Below are 22,528 nucleotides of genomic sequence, written 5' to 3' on the forward strand. Positions count from 1 at the left end.
TGCTCCCTATTCACTCTATATTGTTATTCTTATTATAACAAAAATCCTTATCATAATTTTTTATTCTCCTTGTGGATTCAGCAAAGAGCCTTATTTGATATCTAATGAAACTGTTCCAATTCTGAACTCTTCATCAGTTTGAACAAATCTTGCGTGGCTCTTTTTGCCCACAAAATTTGTCACTGTGTTTATATCTAAGTTTAGAAAAACTCAAGCCTATAACAATTTATGACAATTAGATGTTCAGTGCCTTAGTTTCTCACTCTTTCCTTTTTATATAGTCTTTATTCTTTTCTTTCATTCTTTTCATCCTTCTTCCTTTCCTTTCTTCTCTCTTTCCTTTCTTCCCCATCCTTCTACTTCCCTTCCTCCCTTTATTCTTTGCTTTCTTCCCTACTTCTTTCCTATTAATTCTAAACCATTAATACAGTAAATATCTCTTTGTTTAAACCATTGTGCAATCTACATACTTAGGAAATATAATATAAGAATTTCCCTTGTACCTTCTTCCAGATTGGTAACCAATATCTTCAGAAAATATGACTGCAATTTTCTGTATCAGATGAGATTAATGAATAAGGAATGCCAAAGGATTAGGATCAAGGAATAAAATATCTATTTGCCAAAATCATTGTTTTAAATAGGGCAAATCTTTGTGTCAGGCCCAATGTCCATTCATAAGAAACAGTAGACCTTCTCTTTTGATAATCTAATGGTGGTAACTCCCTGCATCCTGGCAAGCAGTGAAGAAATGTTGCTTCAAGCAGGATTATAGATGCCTTTAAATCATACCAGGTAAGGCTGCCTAGGTAAAGAACTAGTTCAAATTTTTTAAAAGGAAAGTCATGTATCTTGAGAGCAAGTGGGTATGACAAAAACAGCATTAAACTGTAAGCTGACGACTCAGAGAGCTAGTCCTAGGTTCTGCAATTCTCTGGCAATCGCTGATGAGTTACTTCAAGTCTTGGACCCTCATGTATTCAACTGTAAAAAGAGAAATCAGATCCTTCCAGTCCCTTCCAATTTCAATATCCTTTTTTCAATGATTTGTCATAAAAATGAACTCAAAAAATAGTAGTGAGGTTTAAATGAAATAAGTGAAGAGAAAAATAAGGAATATGAAAGAGAGTGGGTTGAAGTATGGAATGAAATAGTTCCATACTGCTATGGATAAATATACAAATATATATAGCTGTATGAATGAATAAATATACAGCTATTTATTTATGAACAAATGAGATCAATTTAACAGACAAATTCTTGCTATGCTTGTGGTCTATGGGTGTTCTAAATGTGATGCAGTCTGCTCACTGGCAGGTTAGAACCTTGTCTGGTCACTAGGCTAAATTTCAGCAGTGAGCTTGAGATCCCACAGAACATGAAGGGTGTGTTTTCAGGAGATGATACAGACTCCTAGGGACCATTACTACAGAGGGAAGGGTTCTCTGTTCTGTTTCACAGATGCTGTTTGACAGTAAACACACAAGCACTGAGTATATTACTTGTTTTTTCCTATGCTTTCTATGTGAATGAAAGGGGTCAAGAAAGCAGAAAGTATCAGTAAGAGTTCTCTTAATAACTCCAAAATAGATTCTGACAGTATGATAGAAAATTAAGTTTTTAATTTCATAATTTCATTCTTTGAGTCTCAGAAGACTAAAACTCTCCTCCCTCTTTCTTTCTTTCTGTCTTTTTTTTTTTTTTTTTTTTTTTGTCCTGAGATGGAGTCTCACTCTGTCACCCAGACTGGAGAGCAGTGGCACAATATTAGCTCACTGCAGACTCTGCCTCCCAGGTTCTAGCTCTTCTCTGCCTCAGCCTCCCGAGTAGCTGGCATTACAGGCATGCACCACCATGCCCAACTAATTTTTTTTTTTTTTTTTTGTATTTTTAGTAGAGACAGGGTTTCACCTTGTTGGGCAGGCTGGTCTCGAACTCCTAGCCTCAGGTGATCCACCCATCTCCCAAAATACTGGAATGACAGGCATGAGCCACCGTGCCTGGCCCCTCTTTTTCTTTCAATGTATTTATTTTGGGAAAATTATATTGAAATGCTGACTTTAAAACTTTCCCACTTAACTACTCTATGATTTCTGCAGAGCCTGAGTAATTCTCAAAGTTCAAAGATCACAGTTCTTTACATGTCCACTCAGTATAACATGCTTATGTTCAGACAGAGAAATGAACTGTAGTATTTCATGCTCGTTCAGAGTGTTAACTGTTGGCAGGGCAAAACTGTTGGTAATCCTTTCCCCAGCTACAAAATAACCTCTGGGTATCATATCATTAGATCTAATGACAATAAAAATGCACAATAACTTAACAAATCTACATTTAATTAAATTATTAAGACTCAAAAAATTAAGATAACCAAAGTTTCACATGCTGATATCAAATGATCTTATTTATAGAAGGTACATATTAAATTTGTTTGTTACATCACATGAAATTTACATTAAATGTAGCTAACTTCATCTGACAGTGGTTTATTTGGTTAGGATGCACAGTAGTATATACATGCCAGGAAGACTGCCGTTTAATAAGCAGAAAAAAACTGAATTCATAAATGTTTGTGGAGGACTGGAATGTTCTACACTAAGACTAAATTTCACTGTATTATTTTTAAATTATAACAACAGTTTGGGATGTCAAGTGTCTGATGTGCTGTGTACTATGAAACTATATACAAATACCCTCTATTTTGAGACAAATCTAGTAGTTTTAGTCTTTCCACTGCCACCCAGAGGGGGTAAAAATCAACAAATCAAAGGAAAAAGATTCTCTACAGTCAGCTACTATAAATCAACATTAGGAGGAAATTATTCTGCTAAAGGGTTTCTTCAGAAATTTGTGTATGGGAACCATCAGCCAAAGCAAAACAAAAAAAAATAGAGAAAATTTTTAAGTGACAAAGAAAATAATCCTCAGCTGCAATTATACTTAGCAAGTGTGCTAGGGATGGGGTGTCAGGTAGCTGTATAACGCATGCTTTCTTGGTATAAAGCAGGAAATGGAGCATTTCTAAGCACATCCCATTACTTAAATGCATGAAAGTACTCACTGGAACAGATGGGTTTTTTTCAAAGCTTTTACCCTTCATTTAGTCTGGATAAAGTAACTCATTTTAAAGTTAATTGTAGGTTGCTCTTAAATACAGTGTGAGGGTCTCCAATTTATGATTCTCCTTTTCTTTATGGCAAAGATAAAAGTACTGTGTGTGCATGTACATGTATGTGAGTGTGTTTCAGTTGGAAGACTTTAATACGTTTATTTCCTAGAGTATACGAATGGTCTTCTTAGCAGGGATATATTTTTGTTCTATTGATATGTTACTGGGTAACCCTTTATTCTTTCTTCATTTTAATATATGTTTTATGCTTTTCACTCTTCTAAACAATTCTCAATAGAGTTTGATCAGAAAATGTGATACCTTTGATCAGAAAAGGTGTTTCCACTATTTTACTGTCTAATAAAAGATATTTTTCATAAAATAAGCATTAAAAGTTTATTAATGTCACTGTACACAGCCAGTGGGAGATATAGATGCAAAAGCTCTGGTCCTTAACTTTCAGGAGGCTTATAAATTAATGTACAATATAAATTTTATGTATATATTTTATGTATAAATATACAAACACACATTATATTTGACTTCCACATTATATAATGACATATAATGAGGGAAGTTAAATTTATAGTTTATTCTTCAATACTTTTTAAATTTTTATGTTTTCAAGTTGTCAATAAAAATTGTATATATTTATCATGTATAATATGTTGTTTTGAAATACAGTATGTATACGTTGTGGAATGACTAAATAGAGCTAATTAACATATGCATTACCTCACATACTTATCATTTTCCTATGGCGAGAATGCTTAAAATCTACTCTGTTAACCGTTTTCAAGAATGCAACACGTTCTTATTAACTACGGTCACCACATTGTACAGTAGATTATGGTACATCACTTGAACTTATTACTCCAATGTACCGGAAATTCTGTATCCTTTAACCAACATTTTCCCACAACCACTATTCTATTTCCTACCTCTATGAGTTCAACTTTTTTAGATTCCACACATAAGTGAGATCATGAGGTACTGATCTTCCCATGCCTGGTTTATTTCACCTAACATAATGTCCCCTAGGTTCATCCATATTGTAAAAAAAAGTCAAGATTTCCTTCTTTCTTCAGGCTGAATAGAATCCTATTGTGTGTGTGTGTGTGTATACATATACCACATATATATAAATGTGGTATGTGGTATGTGTATACACATTTATATATATGTGGTATGGGATACATACCACAATTTTTAAATCCATTCATCCATTGATGGACACTTAGATTGGTTCCATGTCTTGGCTATTGTGAACAATGCTGCATTGAACATGAGAATACAAATATCACTTCAAAATACTAATTGCATTTCCTTTAGATATATACCCAGTAATGGAATTCCTAGATCATATGGTAGTTCTTTATTTAATTGAGGAACATCCATTCTGTTTTTCATAATGACTGTATTAATTTACATTCCCACCAACAGGTGGATTACCTTTTATTCACATCCTCTCCAACATGTGTCTTTTGTCTTTTTGATAATAGCCTTCCTAATAGGTGTGAGGTGATATATCCTTGTGGTGTGAGTTTACAAATTTCCATCATAATTAGTAACACTGAGCATTTTTTCTTATACCTGTTGGCCATTTGTATGTTTTCTTTTGAGAAATGTCTATTCAGACCCTTTGCTCTTTTTTTTTTTTGCTTTCTTTTTATTTATTTATTTATTTATTTATTTATTTATTTATTATTATACTTTAGGTTTTAGGGTACATGTGCGCAATGTGCAGGTTAGTTACATATGTATACATGTGCCACGCTGGTGTGCTGCACCCACTAACTCGTCATCTAGCATTAGGTATATCTCCCAGTGCTATCCCTCCTCCCCTCCCCCCACCCCACAACAGTCCCCAGAGTGTGATGTTCCCCTTCCTGTGTCCATGTGTTCTCATTGTTCAATTCCCACCTATGAGTGAGAATATGCGGTGTTTGGTTTTTTGTTCTTGCGATAATTTTAATTGACTTGTTTTGTCACAACTGAGTTGAGTCCCTTATGTTTTGGAAAATAATCCCTTAACAGATATACAATCTGCAAATATTGTCTCCCATTCTGTAGGTTGTCTCTTCACTCTGTTGATTGTTTCCTTGGCTGTGCAGAAACTTTTTAGTTTGATGTAATTTAATTTTTCTATGTTTGCTTTTGTTGCCTGTGCTATTAAAGTCATATTCAAAAAAGTCATTGCCCAGCCCAATGTAATGGAGCTTGTTTTCTTCTAGTAGTTTTACAATTTCAGGTCTTAATTTAAGTCTTTAGTCCGTTTTTAATTGATTTCCATGTGTGGTATGTGATGACAGTCGAATTTCATTCTTCTACATATGGATATCTAGTTTTCCCAGCACCATTTATTGAAGAGGCTGTCCTTTCCTCATTCTGTGTTCTTGACATCTTTGCCAAAGATCAATTGACCATAAGTGCATGAATTTATTTCTGTGTCTCTTTTCTGTTCTATTGGTCTATGTGTTTTTTTTCATGGAAATATCACAGTGTTTTGATTACTGTAGCTTTACAGTATATTTTGACATCAGGAGTATGATATCTCCAGCTTTGTTCCTTTTGCACAAGATTGCTTTGCTATTTGAGGTCTCTTGTGCACTCCATACAAATTTGAAAATTGTTTTTATGTATTTCTGTGAAAAATGTCCTTGCAATTTTGATAAGGATTGCATTAAATCTGTAAATTACTGTAGATAGTATGTACCCTTTAACACCATTAACTCTTTCATCGTATCAACATGGGATATCTTTTCATTTTTTGTGCCTTTAGTTTTATCAATATTTTATAGTTTTCAGTATACAGGTCTTTCATCTCCTCAATTAAATTTATTCCTAAGTATTTTTTGTAGCTGTTTTAAATTGGATTGTTTTCTTGATTTCCTTTTCTGATAGTTCATTGCTAATGTATAGACATGCTACTGATATTTGTGTGTTGATTTTATATCCTGCAACCTTACTGATTTTGTTTATTAGTTCTAACTGGTTTGGGTGGAATTTTTAGGGTTTTCTACATATGAATTCATATCATCTGCAAACAGGGACAATTTAACTTCCTCCCCTTCTAGCTGGATGCCTTTATTTTTTTCCCTTACCTAATTGCTGTGTGTAGTAATTCCACTACTATGTTGAATATAAGTGATGAGAAAGTATTCTTTTCTTGTTCCTGATCTTACAGGAAAAGCCTTCAACTTTTCACCATTGAATATGATATTAGCTGTGGGTTTGTCATATATGGCCTATATTGGGTTGCAGTACATTCCTTCTGTACCTAATTTGTGGGTTTTCATCGTGAATGGATGTTTATCAAAGGCTTTTTCTGCATCTATTGAAATGAGTTTGAAAGTATTCCTTACTCTTCAATTTTTGGGGAGAAGTTTGAGAAGGATTTGTATTTGTTCTTCTTTAGATGTTTAGTAGAATTCAGCATTGAAGTCCTCAGATCCTGGGCTTTTCTTTGATGGGAATCATTCTACTATTGATTCAGTCTCATCACTCATTATTGGTCTGTTCAGATTTTTTATTTCTTCGTGATTTACAAATTAATATTTTATGATCAAATTATATGTTATGTTTCAAGGGCAAAAATATGTTTTGCTATTACTCAGTGTAGAACCATCAGAAACGTCCATCTATGTTGCTATATTTTGTAACTATATTAAGGTATAAGTGAGGTCGATAAAATACCCATATTTAAATTTTATAATTTAATCATCTTTGACATAAGTATACACATGTGAGATCCTCACCACAATCAAGAAAAACATTTCCATCAACTCATATGCCCCTTCGTAATCCAACCCTTTCTCCACCCCCCTGCCCAATCAATGATCTGTTTTTTGTTCCTATAGATTAGTTTACATTTTCTAGAATTTTATATAAATGGAATCATAGAATACATACCCTATTTTATCCAGGTTTTTTCATTCAGCATAATGATTTTGTGATTCATCCATGTGATTGTTTGTATTCATTTGCCTTTTCTTAAATGAAGACTAATATCCATTTTATGTCTATACAACAATTTGTTGACCCATTCTTCTTTTGATTGGTTTTGGGTATTTACCAGTTTGAGGCTTCTACAAATAAAGCTGCTATAAAGTATCATGTACAAATATTAGACTTTTTATTGACTATCTTCCTGAGAATTAAAAGGTCAAGTTATATAGTATATGTATGTTCATTTAAGAAAGTACCAGACTCTTCCAAAGTAGTTCTATCATTTTATATCCCCTTCAGCAGTAATGAGAATTTCAGTTGATACACATCCTTACCAACACTTAATATGGTTACCTTAAAAAATCTCCACCCCAAATCAACAGAATATACATTCTTCTGAGCACCACATTACACTTATTCTAAAATTGACCACATAATTGGAAGTAAAAGACTCCTCAGCAAATGCAAAAGAACAGAAATCACTACAAACTGTCTGTCGGACCACAGTGCAATCAAATTAGAACTCAGGATTTAGAAACTCACTCAAACCTGCACAACTACGTAGAAACTGAACAACCTGCTCCTTAATGACTACTGGGTAAATAACGAAATGAAGGCAGAAACAAAGATATTCTTTCAAACCAATGAGAAAAGAGACACATTGTACCAGAATCTCTGGGACACATTTAAAGCAGTGTGTAGAGGGAGATTTATAGCATTAAATGCCCACAAGAGGAAGCAGGAAAGGTCTAAAATTGACACTCTAACATGACAATTAAAAGAACTAGAGAAGCAAGAGCAAACAAATTCAAGAGCTAGCGGAAGGCAAGAAATAACTAAGATCAGAGCAGAACTGAAGGAGATAGAGACACAAAAAAATCCTTCAAAAAATCAATGAATTCAGGAGCTGGTTTATTGAAAAAAATCAACAAAATTGATAGACTGCTAGCAAGACTCATAGAGAAGAAACCGAGAGAAGAATCAAATAGACACAATAAAAAATGATAAATGGGATATCACCACTGGTCCCACAGAAATACAAACTACCACCAGAGAATACTATAAACAGCTCTATGCAAATAAACTAGAAAATCTAGAAGAAATGGAAAATTCCTGGACACATACACCCCCTCAAGACTAAACCAGGAAGAAGTTGAATCTCTGAATAGGCCAATAATAGGTTCTGAAATTGAGGCAATAATTAATAGCCTACCAACCAAAAAAAGTCCAGGACCAGACGAATTCACAGCCGAATTCTACCAGAGGTACAAAGAGGAGCTGGTACTATTTCTTCTGAAACTATTCCAACCAATAGAAAAAGAGGGAATCCTCCCTAACTCATTTTATGAAACCAGCATCATCTTGATACCAAAGCCTGACAGAGACACAACAAAAAAAGAAAATTTTAGGCCAATATCCCTGATGAACATCAATGTGAAAAATCCTTAATAAAATACTGGCAAACCAAATCCAGCAGCACATCAAGAAGCTTATCCACCATGATCAAGTCGACTTCATCCCTGGGATGCAAGACTGGCTCAACATACACAAATCAATAAATGTAATCCATCACATAAACAGAACCAACGAAAAAAACCACATGATTATCTAAATAGATCCAGAAAAGGTTTTTGACAAAATTCAACAGTGCTTCATGCTAAAAACTCTCAATAAACTAGATGTTGATGGAATGCATCTCAAAATAATAAGAGCTATTCATGACAAACCCACAGCCAATATCATACTGAATGGGCAAAAACTGGAAGCATTCCCTTTGAAAACTGGCACAAGACAAGGATACCCTGTCTCACCACTCCTGTTCAACATAGTGTTGGAAGTTCTGGCCAGGGCAATCAGGCAGGAGAAGGAAATAAAGGGTATTCAATTAGGAAAAGAGGAAGTCAAATTGTCCCTGTTTGCAGATGACATGATGGTATATTTAGAAAACCTCATCGTCTCAGCCCAAAATCTCCTTAAGTTGATAAGCAACTTCAGCAAAGTCTCAGGATACAAAATCCATGTGCAAAAATCACAAGCATTCCTATACACTAATAACAGACAAACAGAGGGCCAAATCATGAATGAACTCCCATTCACAATTACTACAAAGAGAATAAAATACCTACGAATCCAATTTACAAGGGATGTGAAGGACTTCTTCAAGGAGAACAACAAACCACTGCTCTTGAAATAAGACACAAACAAATGGAAGAACATTCCATGCTCATGGATAGGAAGAATCAGTATCTTGAAAATGGCCATACTGCCCGAGATAATTTATAGATTCAACGCCATCCCCATCAAGCTACCAATTACTTTCATCACAGAATTATAAAAAACTACTTTAAAGTTCACGTGGAACCAAAAAAGAGCCCACATAGCCAAGATAATCCTAAGCAAAAAGAACAAAGCAGGAGGCATCACAATACCTGACTTTAAACTATACTACAAGGCTACAGTAACCAAAACAGAATGGTACTGGTACCAAAACAGATATATAGACAAATGGAACAGAACAGAGCACTCAGAAATAACACCACATATCTGATCTTTGACAAACCTGACAAAAACAAGCAACGGGGAAAGGATTCCCTATTTAATAAATGGTGCTGGGAAAACTGGCTAGCCATATGTAGAAAGCTGAAACTGGATCCCTTCCTTATACCTTATACAAAAATTAACTCAAGATGGATTAAATATTTAAACATAAGACCTAAAACCACAAAAACCCTAGAAGAAAACCTAGGCAATACCATTCAGGAAATAGGCATGGGCAAAGACTTCATGACTAAAACACCAAAAGCAATGGCAACAAAAGTCAAAATTGACAAATGGGATCTAATTAAACTAAAGAGCTTCTGCACAGCAAAAGCAACTATCATCAGAGCAAATGGGAAACCTACGGAATGGAAGAAAATTTCTGCAATCTACCCATCTGACAAAGGGCTAATATCCAGAATCTACAAAGAACTTAAACAAATTTACAAGAATAAAACAAACAACCCCATCAAAAAGTGGGCAAAGTATATAAACAGACACTTCTCAAAAGAAGACATGTATGCAGCCAATAGACATGTGAAAAAATGTTCATCATCACTGGTCATCAGAGAAATGCAAATCAAAACCACAATGAGATACCATCTCATGCCAGTTAGAATGGCGATCACTAAAAAGTCAGGAAACAACAGGTGCTGGAGAGGATGTGGAGAAACAGGGATGCTTTTACACTGTTGATGGGAGTGTAAATTAGTTCAACCATTGTGTAAGACAGTGTGGCGATTCCTCAAGGATCTAGAATCAGAAATACCATTTGACCCAGCGACCCCATTACTGGGTATATACCCAAAGGATTATAAATCGTGCTACTATAAAGACACATGCACACTTACGTTTATTGCAGCACTATTCACAACAGCAAAGACTTGGAACCAGCCCAAATATCCATCAGTGATAGACTGGATTAAGAAAAATGTGGCAAATAGACACCATGGAATACTATGCAGCCATAAAAAAGGATAAGTTCGTGTCCTTTGCAGGGACATGGATGAAGCTGGAAATCATCATTCTCAGCAAACTATCACAAGGACAGAAAACCAAACACCACACGTTCTCACTCATAAGTGGGAGTTGAACAATGAGAACGTATGGACACAGGGCGGGGAACTTCACACACCAGGGCCTGTCAGGGGGTAGGGGCTGGGGGATGGATAGTATTAGGAGAAATACCTAATGTAAATAACTAGTTGATGGGTGCAGCAAACCAACATGGCACATGTATACCTATGTAACAAACCTGCATGTTGTGTGCAGTACTGTAGAACTTAAAGTATAATTTAAAAAAAAATCTTAGACATTTTAGTATCTGAGTTGTGGTATCTCCTTGTGATTTTAACTTGCATTTCCTTGATAACTAGTAACTTTGAACATTTTCCCATCTTCCATTAGGTTGCTTGTCGATCATTTACTTGTAAGAGTTATTTATATACTTAGTATATAAGTCTTTTGTTTGATATGTGTGTTGCAAATAATTTTTACCAGTTTGCAGCTTGCCTTTTGATTTGCTTAATTGTGTGTTTTGAAGAGCAAACTTTTTAATTTTGATTAAAACAAATTTTATTTTGAGACAGGGTCTCACTCTATAGCCCATACTGGAGTAAAGTGGCGCAGTCTTGGTTCACTGCAACCTCGACCTCCTGGGCTCAAACAATCCTCCCACCTGAGCCTCCTTGAGTAGCTGAGCCTACAGGTGCGTACCACAATGCCTGGCTATTTTTTTTTTATTTTGATTTTTGAGATAAAGTCTCACTCTGTCACCCAGGCTGGAGTGTAGTGGTGCCATATCAGCTCATTGCAACCTCCACCTCCGGGTTCAAGTGATTCTTGTGTCTTAGCCTCCCAAGTAGCTGAGATTACAGGCATGCACCACCACGACCAGCTAATTTTTTTTTATTTTTGGTAGAGACAGGGTTTTGCCATGTTGGCCAGGCTGGTCTCAAACTCTTGGCCTCAAATGATCCACCCACCTTGGAAATAAGCACATTGTGAAGAATGAGATATCCATCACCTCAAGCATTTATCCCTTGAGTTGCAAACAATCCAGTTACTCTTTATTTTAAAATGTACATTTATTATTAACTATAGTCACCCTGTTTTACTAGCAAATAGTAGTTCTTATTTATCCTTTCTATTTTTTATACCCATTAACCATCCCCTTCTCCCCTCCAGCCCCCCATTACTCTACTCAGACTCTGGTAACCATCTTTCTACTATGTCCATGAGTTCAGTGGTTTTGATTTTTAGATCCCACAAATAAGTAAGAATGTGTGATGTTTGACTTTCTGTGCCTGGCTTATTTCGCCTAACATAATGATCTCCAGTTCCATCCATGTTGTTGCAAATGACTGAATTTCATTCTTTTTTATGGCTGAATAGTACTCCATTGTGTATATGTACCACATTTTCTTTATCCATTCATCTGTTGATGGACACTTAGGTTGCTTTCAAATCTTAGCTATTGTGAACAGTGCTGCAACAAACATAGGAATGCAGATCTCTTCCATATACTGATTTCCATTGTGTATATACCCAGCAGTGGGATTGCTGGATCATATGGTAGCTCTACTTTCAGTTTTTTGAGGAATTTCCAAACTGTTCTCCATAGTGGTTGTACTAATTTACATTCTCATCAACAGGGTACACCTTTTTTACACATTCTTGCAAACATTTGTTATTGCCTGTCTTTTGGATACAAGCCATTTTAACTGGGGTGAGATGATGTCTCCTTGTAGTTTTGATTTGCATTTCTCTGATGATCAGTGATGTTGAGCATCTTTTCATATGCCCATTTGCCATTTGTATGCCTTCTTTTGAGAAATGTCTTTTCAAATATTTTGCTCATTTTCATTGGATTATTAGATTTTTTCCTACAGAGTTGTTTGAACTCCTTATATATTCTGGTTATTAATCCTTTGTCAGATCGGTAGTTTGCATATATTTTCTCCCATTCTGTGGGTTGTCTCTTCACTTTGTTGATTGTATCCTTTGCTGTGCAGAAGTTTTAACTTAATGTGATCCCAGTTGTCCATTTTTCTTTGGTTGCCTGTGCTTGTGGGGTATTACTCAAGAAACAACCCATATGCTGGGGCCAAAGGACATTGCCCATACCAATGTCCTGCAGAGTTTCTTAGATATTTTCTAATAGTACTTTCCTAGCTTGAGGTCTGAGATTTAAGTCTTTAATTCATTTTTATATGATTTTTGTATATGGTGAAAGATAGCGGTCTAGTTTCAGTCTTCTGCATATGGATATCCAGTTTTTCCCAGCACCATTTATTAAAGAGACTGTCTTTTCCCCAGTATGTTCTTGGCACCTTTGTTGAAAATGAGTTCACTGTAGGTATATGGATTTGTCTCTGGGTTCTCTATTCTTTGCATTGGTCTTGTGTCTGTTTTTATGACAGTACCATGCTATTTTGGTTATTATAGCTCTGTAGTATAATTTGAAGTCAGGTTATGTAATTCCTCCAATTTTGTTCTTTTTGCTTAGGATAGCTTTGGCTATTCTGGGTTTGTTGTGGTTCCATATAAGGTTTTTTTTTTTTTTTTGTATTTCTGTGAAAAATGTCATTAGTATTTTGATAGGGATTGCATTGAATGTGTAAATTTCTTTGGGTAGTTTGGATATTTTAACAATATTAATCCTTCCAGTCTCTGAACATGGTATGTTTTTGTTCTTTTCATTTTTGGGAGTGTTCTCTTCCATTTTCTTCACCAATATTTTACAGTCTTCATTAGAGAGATCCTTCACTTTTTTGGTTAATTTCTAGGTGTTTAATTGTATGTGTGGCTACTGTACATGGAATTATTTTTTTTTCAGATTGTTCACTGTTAGCATACAGATATGCTACTGGTTTTTGTATGTTGATTTTGTATCCTGTAACTTTACTGACTTTGTTTATCAGTTCTAATAGTTTGCCTTTAGAGTCTTTTAGTTTTTCTAAATACAAGACTGTATCATCAGCAAACAATGATAATTTGACTTTTTCCTTTGCAGTGTGGATGCCCTTTATATCCTTCTCTTGTCTGATTGCTCTAGCTAGGATTTCTAGTACTATGTTGAATAACAGTTGTGACAGTGTACATCCTTGTCGTGTTCTAAATCTTAGAGGAAAACCTTTCTGTCTTTTCTCATTTAGTATGATACTAGCTGTGGGTCTGTCGTAGATGGTTTTTATTATGTTGATATATATTCCTTCAATATCCAGTTTTTTGAGAGTTTTTATCATGAAGAGATGTTGAATTTTATCAAATGTTTTTTCAGCATCAATTGAAAGGATCATATGGTTTTTGTCCTTCAGTCTGTTGATATGATGTATCATATTGATTGATTTGCATATGTGGAACCATCTTTGCATCCCAGGGATTAATCCCACTTGGTCATGATGAATGATCTTTCTAATGTATTGTTGATTTGGTTTGGTAGTATTTTGTTGAGGATTTTTGAATCAATATTCATCAGAGATATTGGCCCTCAGTGGTGAGGTCTGTGGGCACTCAAGTTCTGACTGTTGGGATCTGCAATTGTCCTCTGACTAGGGCTGGTTTAAATGCTCTGTCTGTGTGTGGGTGCCAACTGAGTTGGGTCCAGTATTTCTTTCTGCCCTAACAGGACAACACTGAGTTCAATGCCTCACAATTGCTGATGCCTCACAATTGCTGTGTTCTCTCTCCCCCAGTGTACAAGGAAGCTCTCCACATAAGGCAGCTGCTGCCCAGGGTGCCGGCAAGGTGGTGTTGACTGTTCAGGGTTTTTTTTTTTTTTTATCTCTTCGGTGCCTCTTTCAGAGATAAAAAGTTAAATCCAACCGGTGCCGTGAACACTCGCCTGATTCCTGGGTCTTACGAAGGCATTTTTTCTGTGTAAATAGCTGTTAATTTGGTCTCCTTGCAGGGGGGACAATCGGTGGGGCTTTCTATTCCACCATCCTGCCTACATTTATGATTGTTTTTGAGCTAATTTTTATCCATGATGTTCAGCAAGGATTAATTATTTATTTCCATTCAGTCAATCTAGTGCCTTTTGTTGAAAAGATGTGTCCCATTGAATTGCCTTGGCACTTTTGTTATAAATGAACTTGTTATATATGTATAGTTCTATTTCTGGACTCTGTTTAGTTCTAGTAATCTAGATGTCTCTATTATCATGAATACCAAACTATAGGGTAAGCCTCCAACTTTCTTCTTTTTTAAGAAAAAGTTTTGTTTGCTCTAGATCCTTTGCATTTTCATGAAAGTTTTAGGAAAAGTTTGTCAATTTCTATTAAAAAACATGCTGGAATTTTATTTGGGATTGCATTGATTCTATAGATAAATTTGGGGACTTTAAGAATATTAGTTGGCTTAAGAATATTGAGTCTTAATTTCTTTTCATATATGTAGCATTTCTTTAATTTCTATCAGCTATGTTTGCAGTTTTCAGTGCAGATGTCTTGGACACCCTTTGCTAGTGTCATTCGTCAGTATTTTATGTTTTGACTTGTTTTTTTTGTGTTATTCAGAAAGAATTTTTAAATTTTTTTCAGTTGTTTCTTGTAAGTATATAAGACTGTAACTTTTGTATATGAACCTTGTATCCTGCTACAATGCTAAATCCATTAGTTAATTTAGTAATTATTTTGTCAATTACCAGAGGTTTTTCTATATAAACAATTACAGAACCTGCAGATAGAAACAGTTTAATTGCCTTTTTTCAATGTCTAAGACCTTAGACCACTATCGAGTAGAAGTACTAAATCAGGCAGTAATGGTTTGCTCCCAGGCAAATGGGGAAACAATTCAGTTTTTCATCATTAAATAATGATAGGTGCTTGCTGGTACCTTTTATTTCTTTCAGAAAATTCCCTACCATTTCTAGTTTGCTGATACTCTCACAAATATAAACTGAGTTTTGTCAAAAGTTTCTTCTGCATTTATTGAAAATATGTGGGGTTTTTATTATTATATGAATATGGCTGTTGCTTGTATGAATATTACTGATTGTTTTTTGAATGTTAATCAACTTTGCATTCAGGGGATAAGTTCCATTTTACTATAATGTCTCATCTTTTTAAATGTTTTTAAAATTAATTTACAAACATTTTGTTAAGGATTTTTGCATTCTGATTCATGAAGGATATTGGCCTATACATTTCTCTAGGATAATGGCTTATAAATTTCTCCTGTGTGTGTATAACATTTGTGTCAGTTTGTCATATTAAGGTAATGCCGGCCATTAGTCAGTGATCCCTCCTCCTTTATTTTCTTAAAATGTGTGTGTAATATTGGCCTTGTTTTCTCCTTTATTTTCTTTTTTAATTTTTTTTTTTTTTTTTTTATTGAGACGGAGTCTCGCTCTGTCGCCCAGGCTGGAGTGCAGTGGCGCCATCTCGGCTCACTGCAAGCTCCGCCTCTCGGGTTCACGCCATTCTCCTGCCTCAGCCTTCCCAGTAGCTGGGACTACATGCGCCCGCCACCGCGCCCGGCTAATTTTTTGTATTTTTAGTAGAGACGGGGTTTCACCGTGGTCTTGATCTCCTGGCCTCGTGATCCGCCGCCCGCCTCGGCCTCCCAAAGTGCTGGGATTACAGGCATGAGCCACCGCGCCCGGCCTCCTCCTTTATTTTTAATAAAATTTTCTGGTGATAATCTATGGGTTTCAAATTTTCTTTTTAGGAAGATTTTAGATAAAATAAATAAATTTCTTTCATTGACATGGTAGTTAAAATTCTTGTTTCTTTTACAGCAAATTTTGGTATTTTTGAATAAATGTCTATTTTAACTGAGTTTTCAAATTTGTTAGGCATACATTTGATTATAGTATTCTCTTATTATCCTTTGGCTGTCTATGTGATCTGTGATAACAATCCCTTTTTCATTTGTGATTATTTTCCCCTTGATTAGTCTAACTAGACATTTGTCAATTTTATTGATCTTTTCATATAATCTGCATTTGCCTTCCTTCTTGTCTCTATTATTGGCCTGTTTTCTATTTCTTTGATTTCTGCTCTTCATTATTTCCTTTTTGCTGTTTAATTTGGGCTTACTTTGCTCTTCGTATTCTAGATTTTTAAGGTGGAAATTTAGGTCATTAATTCTAGATCTTTCTTCTTGTCTAATACAAGTATTAGAAGCTAAAATTTTCTCCCAAAGTACTTCTTTAGCTATGTTTTACTTTGACATAATATTTTCATTGTCATTTTGTTCAGAATACTTTTTACATTTGCGTTGTGATTTTGTCTTTGACTTGTAAATAATTCGTAAATTGATTAATTGTTAGATATTTGAAGATTTTCTAAATACTTTTTTTTGAGATGGAGTTTTGCTCTTGTTGCCCAGGTTGGAGTGCAATGGCGCAATCTTGGCTCACCGCAACCTCTGCCTCCCAGGTTCAAGGGATTCTCCTGTCTCAGCCTCCCGAATAGCTGAGATTATAGGCATGCGCCACCACACCCAGTTAATTTTGTATTTTTAGTAGAGACAGGGTCTCTCCATGTTGGTCATGCTGGTCTCGAACTCCCGATCTTGGGTAATCCACCCACCTCAGCCTCCCAAAGTGCTGGGATTACAGGTGTGAGCCACCGCACCCGGCCCTAAATACTTTTTATTAATTTCTAAGTTAATTATGTTTTGGCAAAAGAATATACTTTGTATAATTATTGATCCCTTTAAATTATTGAGGCTTGTTTTATTCTCTAATTTATACTCTATTTTGGTAAATCCACTATACACACTTGAAAATAATGTGAAGTCTGCAATTATTAGATGTGGTATTTGATAAATGTCAATTAGATCAAGGCAATTGGTAATATTATTGAGATTTTCTATGTCTTTACTATTTTTTATTTTGTCTCCTTGCTCTGTCAATTGCTGAAATACTTGTTTTTAAATCCCCTACTATATTTGTGTAGGAGTGTACTACTACTTGCCTTTTAATTCTGTCCATTTTGCTTCATATATTTATGGATTTGTTATTAGGGGAATACATACTTATAATTATGTATCTTCCTGATGAATTATCTGTTTTCAAGCAAGATCATTTTATCATGATGATGATGATGTACAAATTTTTGGGGTACACGTGAAATTTTGTGACATATACATAATGCACAGAAATCGAGTCACTGTGATCACAGGGTATTTACGGTATCCATCACTTGAGTACAATACATTTTTGTAAACTCAATCACCCTGTTCTGCTATCAAACATTGGATTTATTCATTTTAACTGTATGTTTGTATCCTTTAACCTATTTCTCTTTATCCTCCTCATTTCCCCCAAACTCACTTTTTCCAGTCTCTGTTATCTATATTTTGACTCTCTACCTCAATGTGATCAAGTTTTTTAGCTTCCACATGTATGTGAGAACATGTAATATTTGTCTTTTTGTGCCTGGCTTATTTTTCACTTAAGATAATGACCTCCAGTTCCATCTAGGTTGCTGCAAATGACATGATTTATTTCCTTTTCATGGCCTGATAGTATTCCATTGTGTATATACACCACATTTTCTTTATCCATTCATCTGTTGATGGGCACCTACCTTGATTCTATATCTTTGCTATTGAGAATAGTGCTGCAATAAACATGTGAGTGCAGATACCTCTTTCATATATTGATGTCTTTTCCTTTAGGTAGATACCCAGCAAAGGGATTGCTGAATTGCATGAGAAATTTTTTGAGAAACCTTCATAATGTTTTACATAGTGACTATGTTGGTTTACATTCCCACCAGCAGTGGATAAGGGTTTTCTTTTTACCACATCCTCACCAGTATCTGTAATAACCATTCTTCCTGGGATAAGATGACATCTCATTGTGATTTTGATTTGCATTTCTCTGATGATTAGTGATGTTGAGCAATTTTTCATATACTTGTTGGCAATTTATGTGTCTTCTTTTGAGAAATGTCTAGTCATTTCCTTTGCCCACTTTTTAAAGGAATTATTTGTTTTTTCTTGGTAAGTTGTTTGAGTTCCTTGTATATTCTGAATATTAATCCCATGTCTAATGAATAATTTGCAGATATTTTCTCTCAATCTGCAAATTGACTCTTGACTGTCTTGATTTTTTTTTCTGTGCAGAAGCTTTTTAGTTTAATTAAGTCTCATTTGTCCATTTTTGGTTTTGTTGCATTTGCTTTTGGAGTCTTAGTCATGAATTCACTGTCTAGGCCAATGTCCACAAAATTTTTTCCTAGGTTTTCCTCTAGTATTTTCTCAGCTTCAGGTCTTACATTTAAGTCTTTAATCCATTTTAAGTTGATTTTGTATATGGTGAGTGATAGAGTCCAATCTCATTCTTACGTATGTGGCTATCCATGTCTCCCAGCATCATTTATTGAAGACAGTGTTCAATAAATGGTGGCAGTTAATAGGGTGCAGTTAATAGTGGAGGTTGTGCTGTGTTTTGCTGGTGATTAGGATACCAGCTTTGGTATCCTATCAGGGCCAGTCTTTGGGCCCTAGTGGTGGCAGCAATGGACTGAGAATGCCTTTTGGGCAACCCAGGGCAGCTTACAGTATTATTGGTTCCAGGAGGGCTGATTATTCCAGTATTGGGATCATGTGTGGGTGTGTGCTGGCTGCGGTGGTATTGGAAAGTTGAATCAGCCCAACCTCAGAGTCTGGGAGGAGTGCTCAGGTGTTAGCAGTAGTAGGCTTGGCTGGAAATTTTCCATAGTTTTGGATGGCATGCTCAAGTACTGGGTAGAGGGGCCCAGTCTCGAAGACTTGTCCTCAGGCCCCGTGGTGGTGCATTCAGGTGTTGGCTGTGATAAGCAAGGAATGGTGGTCCCCAGGCCATGGCAGAATGCTCTGGTGTGGGCAGCAGCGTCTATGCTGCATACCTGCCACCGGGGAAGGTGGTTCCCCTCTCAGCTGGAGCAGTATAAGCAGGTAGCTGTGGGGAGAGCAATTTACTCATGCATTTGTCACATAGCAGCCTAGAGCAGCAGCAGTGGGGTTTGCACTAGGTGTATGTAAGAGTGCCCAGCCTTCCTTCTTCCTCCTTGGCCCAGCAGTGGCAATGGCAGTGGCAGTCCAGACACCATTGCAGAATATAAACGTTTGAAGGCTAGGGTGTCAGAATAGTTCTGGCTGTGAGCTTACCACCAGGGAAGGGAGGACCCTCCTTGGCTGGAGCAAAAGGCAGGTAGCTATGGGGAGTGGAATTTGCTTGCACCTTGGTCCCACAGCAGCCCGTAACAGCACAGTGGGATTTGTCCTTGGAGTGCACGGGAGCACCCAACCTCCTTGCTGCCTCTTTAGCCTGGTGGCAAAAGCTGTGGCATTGTTCCCAAGGCAAGACACAATTCTCTGGGGATTTGGCTCTGAGGATGGTGCCAAGCTGCAGCTGCTCAGGGTTTGGATACCTGTGAGACTTTATATGAGTGCCCTCTTTCTAGCAATGTGTCTGTGCAATCTCTAGGCCATTCCCTACGTTAGTTTCAACACTTGTATGGGTTGAGACTTTCTCCCATAGCTAACATTTTAAAGGACCATGGTGGCAGTATGGAGACCTGGGGGTCTCTCTCTTACGCTTTCCCTGCACCCAGAAGCTTCTTCTGGATCCCAGCCAATTCCAACGAAGCAAGGACTCACTCTCCCCTTACCTGCTTTTGGTGCTTCTCATCACTTCTCTGCTGAATTCCAGTGTTATCTTCTAGATGATCTATTTGAAATGTGAATATCCACTTGCCATTTTGGTTCCTTTCTGTGGAGGAGGTTCATACTAGCCGCATCTAGTCAGAAATTTTGAAACAGCATCCAGATTTTGTTTTTTTTAAGATAGGAAATGCTTGAATATGCTTGCAGAGTAACGTAAAGGAATTTAAAAGGGGAAGAAGTGAAGTTTTGAGATAGTGATTGAGAGAGAGGATCATTGGAGAAGCAAGGAGGAGAAGGAATCTAGAAGGCAGGTGGAAGGATCAGCCAGAGAAAGGAGGAGAGAATTGCGAATTGGCATTTCAATCACTATAAAATATTTATCTCTGGCAGTACCATTTGTCTTAAAGTCTATTTTATCTGATACTAAAGTTTTCACTTCAGCTTTTGTATGTATACTGTTTGTATGGTAGATCTCTTCCATCCATGTGTATATCTTTTTCTGTCTATATGTGCCTGTATATTTGAGGTTTATTTCAAAGTATAGTTGAGTTTTGCTTTCTTATATGCTCTATCAATCTCTATCTTTAATTGGTGTATTTAGAACATGACCATTTAATATAATTATTGATATGGTTTGATGTAGGTCTACCATTTTATTATTTCTTTTTTATATGTTCCCACTGACTTCATTCCTTTGTTTTCCTTTTCCTGCATTCTTTGGGATTTTTAAATATTTTTAATGTTCCATTTTAACTTATTTATTGACATTCTGTCTATATATTTTGTTTGGTATAATATAATCAACAGTTGCTCAAAAACACAGCAGACAGTGTTGTCGTTTTTGCTTTAAAGAGTTATACATACCTTAAAGAATTTGAGAGTAAAAAATAATCTTTTCTATTTAGTCAGATACATTTACCGCTTCTGTTGTTCTTTCTTCATGCCTGATGATATACATTTCCCTATATTATGCCTCTTCTCCCTGAATAAATTATTTTAAAATTTCTTGTAGACTATGCTAACAACAAATTATCTTATTTTACCTTTATTTGAGTATATTTTTATTTTATCAGTTTTAAAATTTATAACCATTTCCTTAATCTGTAATTTTGTAACACAAACACTATCTCTAAATATTGTAGATTCAATTTATTTTAAACTAACTTAAATAAATAAGATCATACATTTTAAATTTTGGACATCTTTCACTCAATATTAGGTTGCTTATATTTTTCCAGTTGTTAATTTTATCATCTAGCATTCCATCAATGAATGTATAGCATTTATTAATTCATTCTACTATTGACGATATTAGAGTTCTTTCCAGTTTGAGGCTATTATGAATAATTCTGCTTTGAACATTTTTGTACATATTTATTGGTGCTCATATATATGTATTTCTGTTGGGTATATGCTTATGAGTGGAATTTCTGGATCATAAGGTATGCATATTTTGAACACTAGTATATAATATCTAATTATTATCTAAAGTGTTTGTACTAATTTACATTTCCGCCAGCAATGTAGAAGAATTTGGATTACTTCATATTCTCAACAACACTTGGATCGTTAAGAATATGTAGCAACTCAAATTCTCTGTAACATAATCTCAATAACACTTGATATTGTCACCCTAGATTCAGCTTATTCCATTGGTTATGAAGTGCTATCTGGTTTGTTTTCATTAATAAAATTTAGTTTTTAGAGCAGTTTTAGGTTCATATTAAAATCGAGTGGAGACAACATAGAGTTCTTATGTACTTCCTGTCCCCACACATGCACAACTCCCCCTCCACTACCAACATATAGCATTGAATGCATATATTAGAAAAGAAGTTTCTTCTTCTGTATTTAATGCTATAAATTTCTCTCTCAGCACTGCATCCCACAAATTTTGATAATTTGTATTTTCATTTTCATTTAATTCAAAACATTTTGAAATTTCTCTACAGATTTATTCTTTGGCCCACGTGTTCCATTCTTATCCAGTTGATTGATGGTGCTATTGAGTTCAATCATGTTTTTACTGGTTTTCTTCCTGCTAGATCTGTCCATTTCTATTAGAGGAGTGTAAAAGTCTGCAAATATAATGGTAGCTTTATCAATTTCTCCTTACAGTTTTATCAGTTTTGCCTCATTTATTTTGATGCTCTGTTGTTGGGCACATACCCATTAAGGATTGTTATGTCTTTTCAGAGTATTAACCCCTTTGTCATTATCTAATGCCTCTCTTTTTTTTTTGATAATTTTTCTGCTCTAAATTAACATAGCTACTCCCACTTTATTTTTATTAGTAATACTATGGTAAATATTTCTCCATCATTTTAT

This window comes from Pongo pygmaeus, chromosome 10 (assembly GCF_028885625.2).
Source record: "Pongo pygmaeus isolate AG05252 chromosome 10, NHGRI_mPonPyg2-v2.0_pri, whole genome shotgun sequence".
Taxonomy (NCBI): domain Eukaryota; kingdom Metazoa; phylum Chordata; class Mammalia; order Primates; family Hominidae; genus Pongo; species Pongo pygmaeus.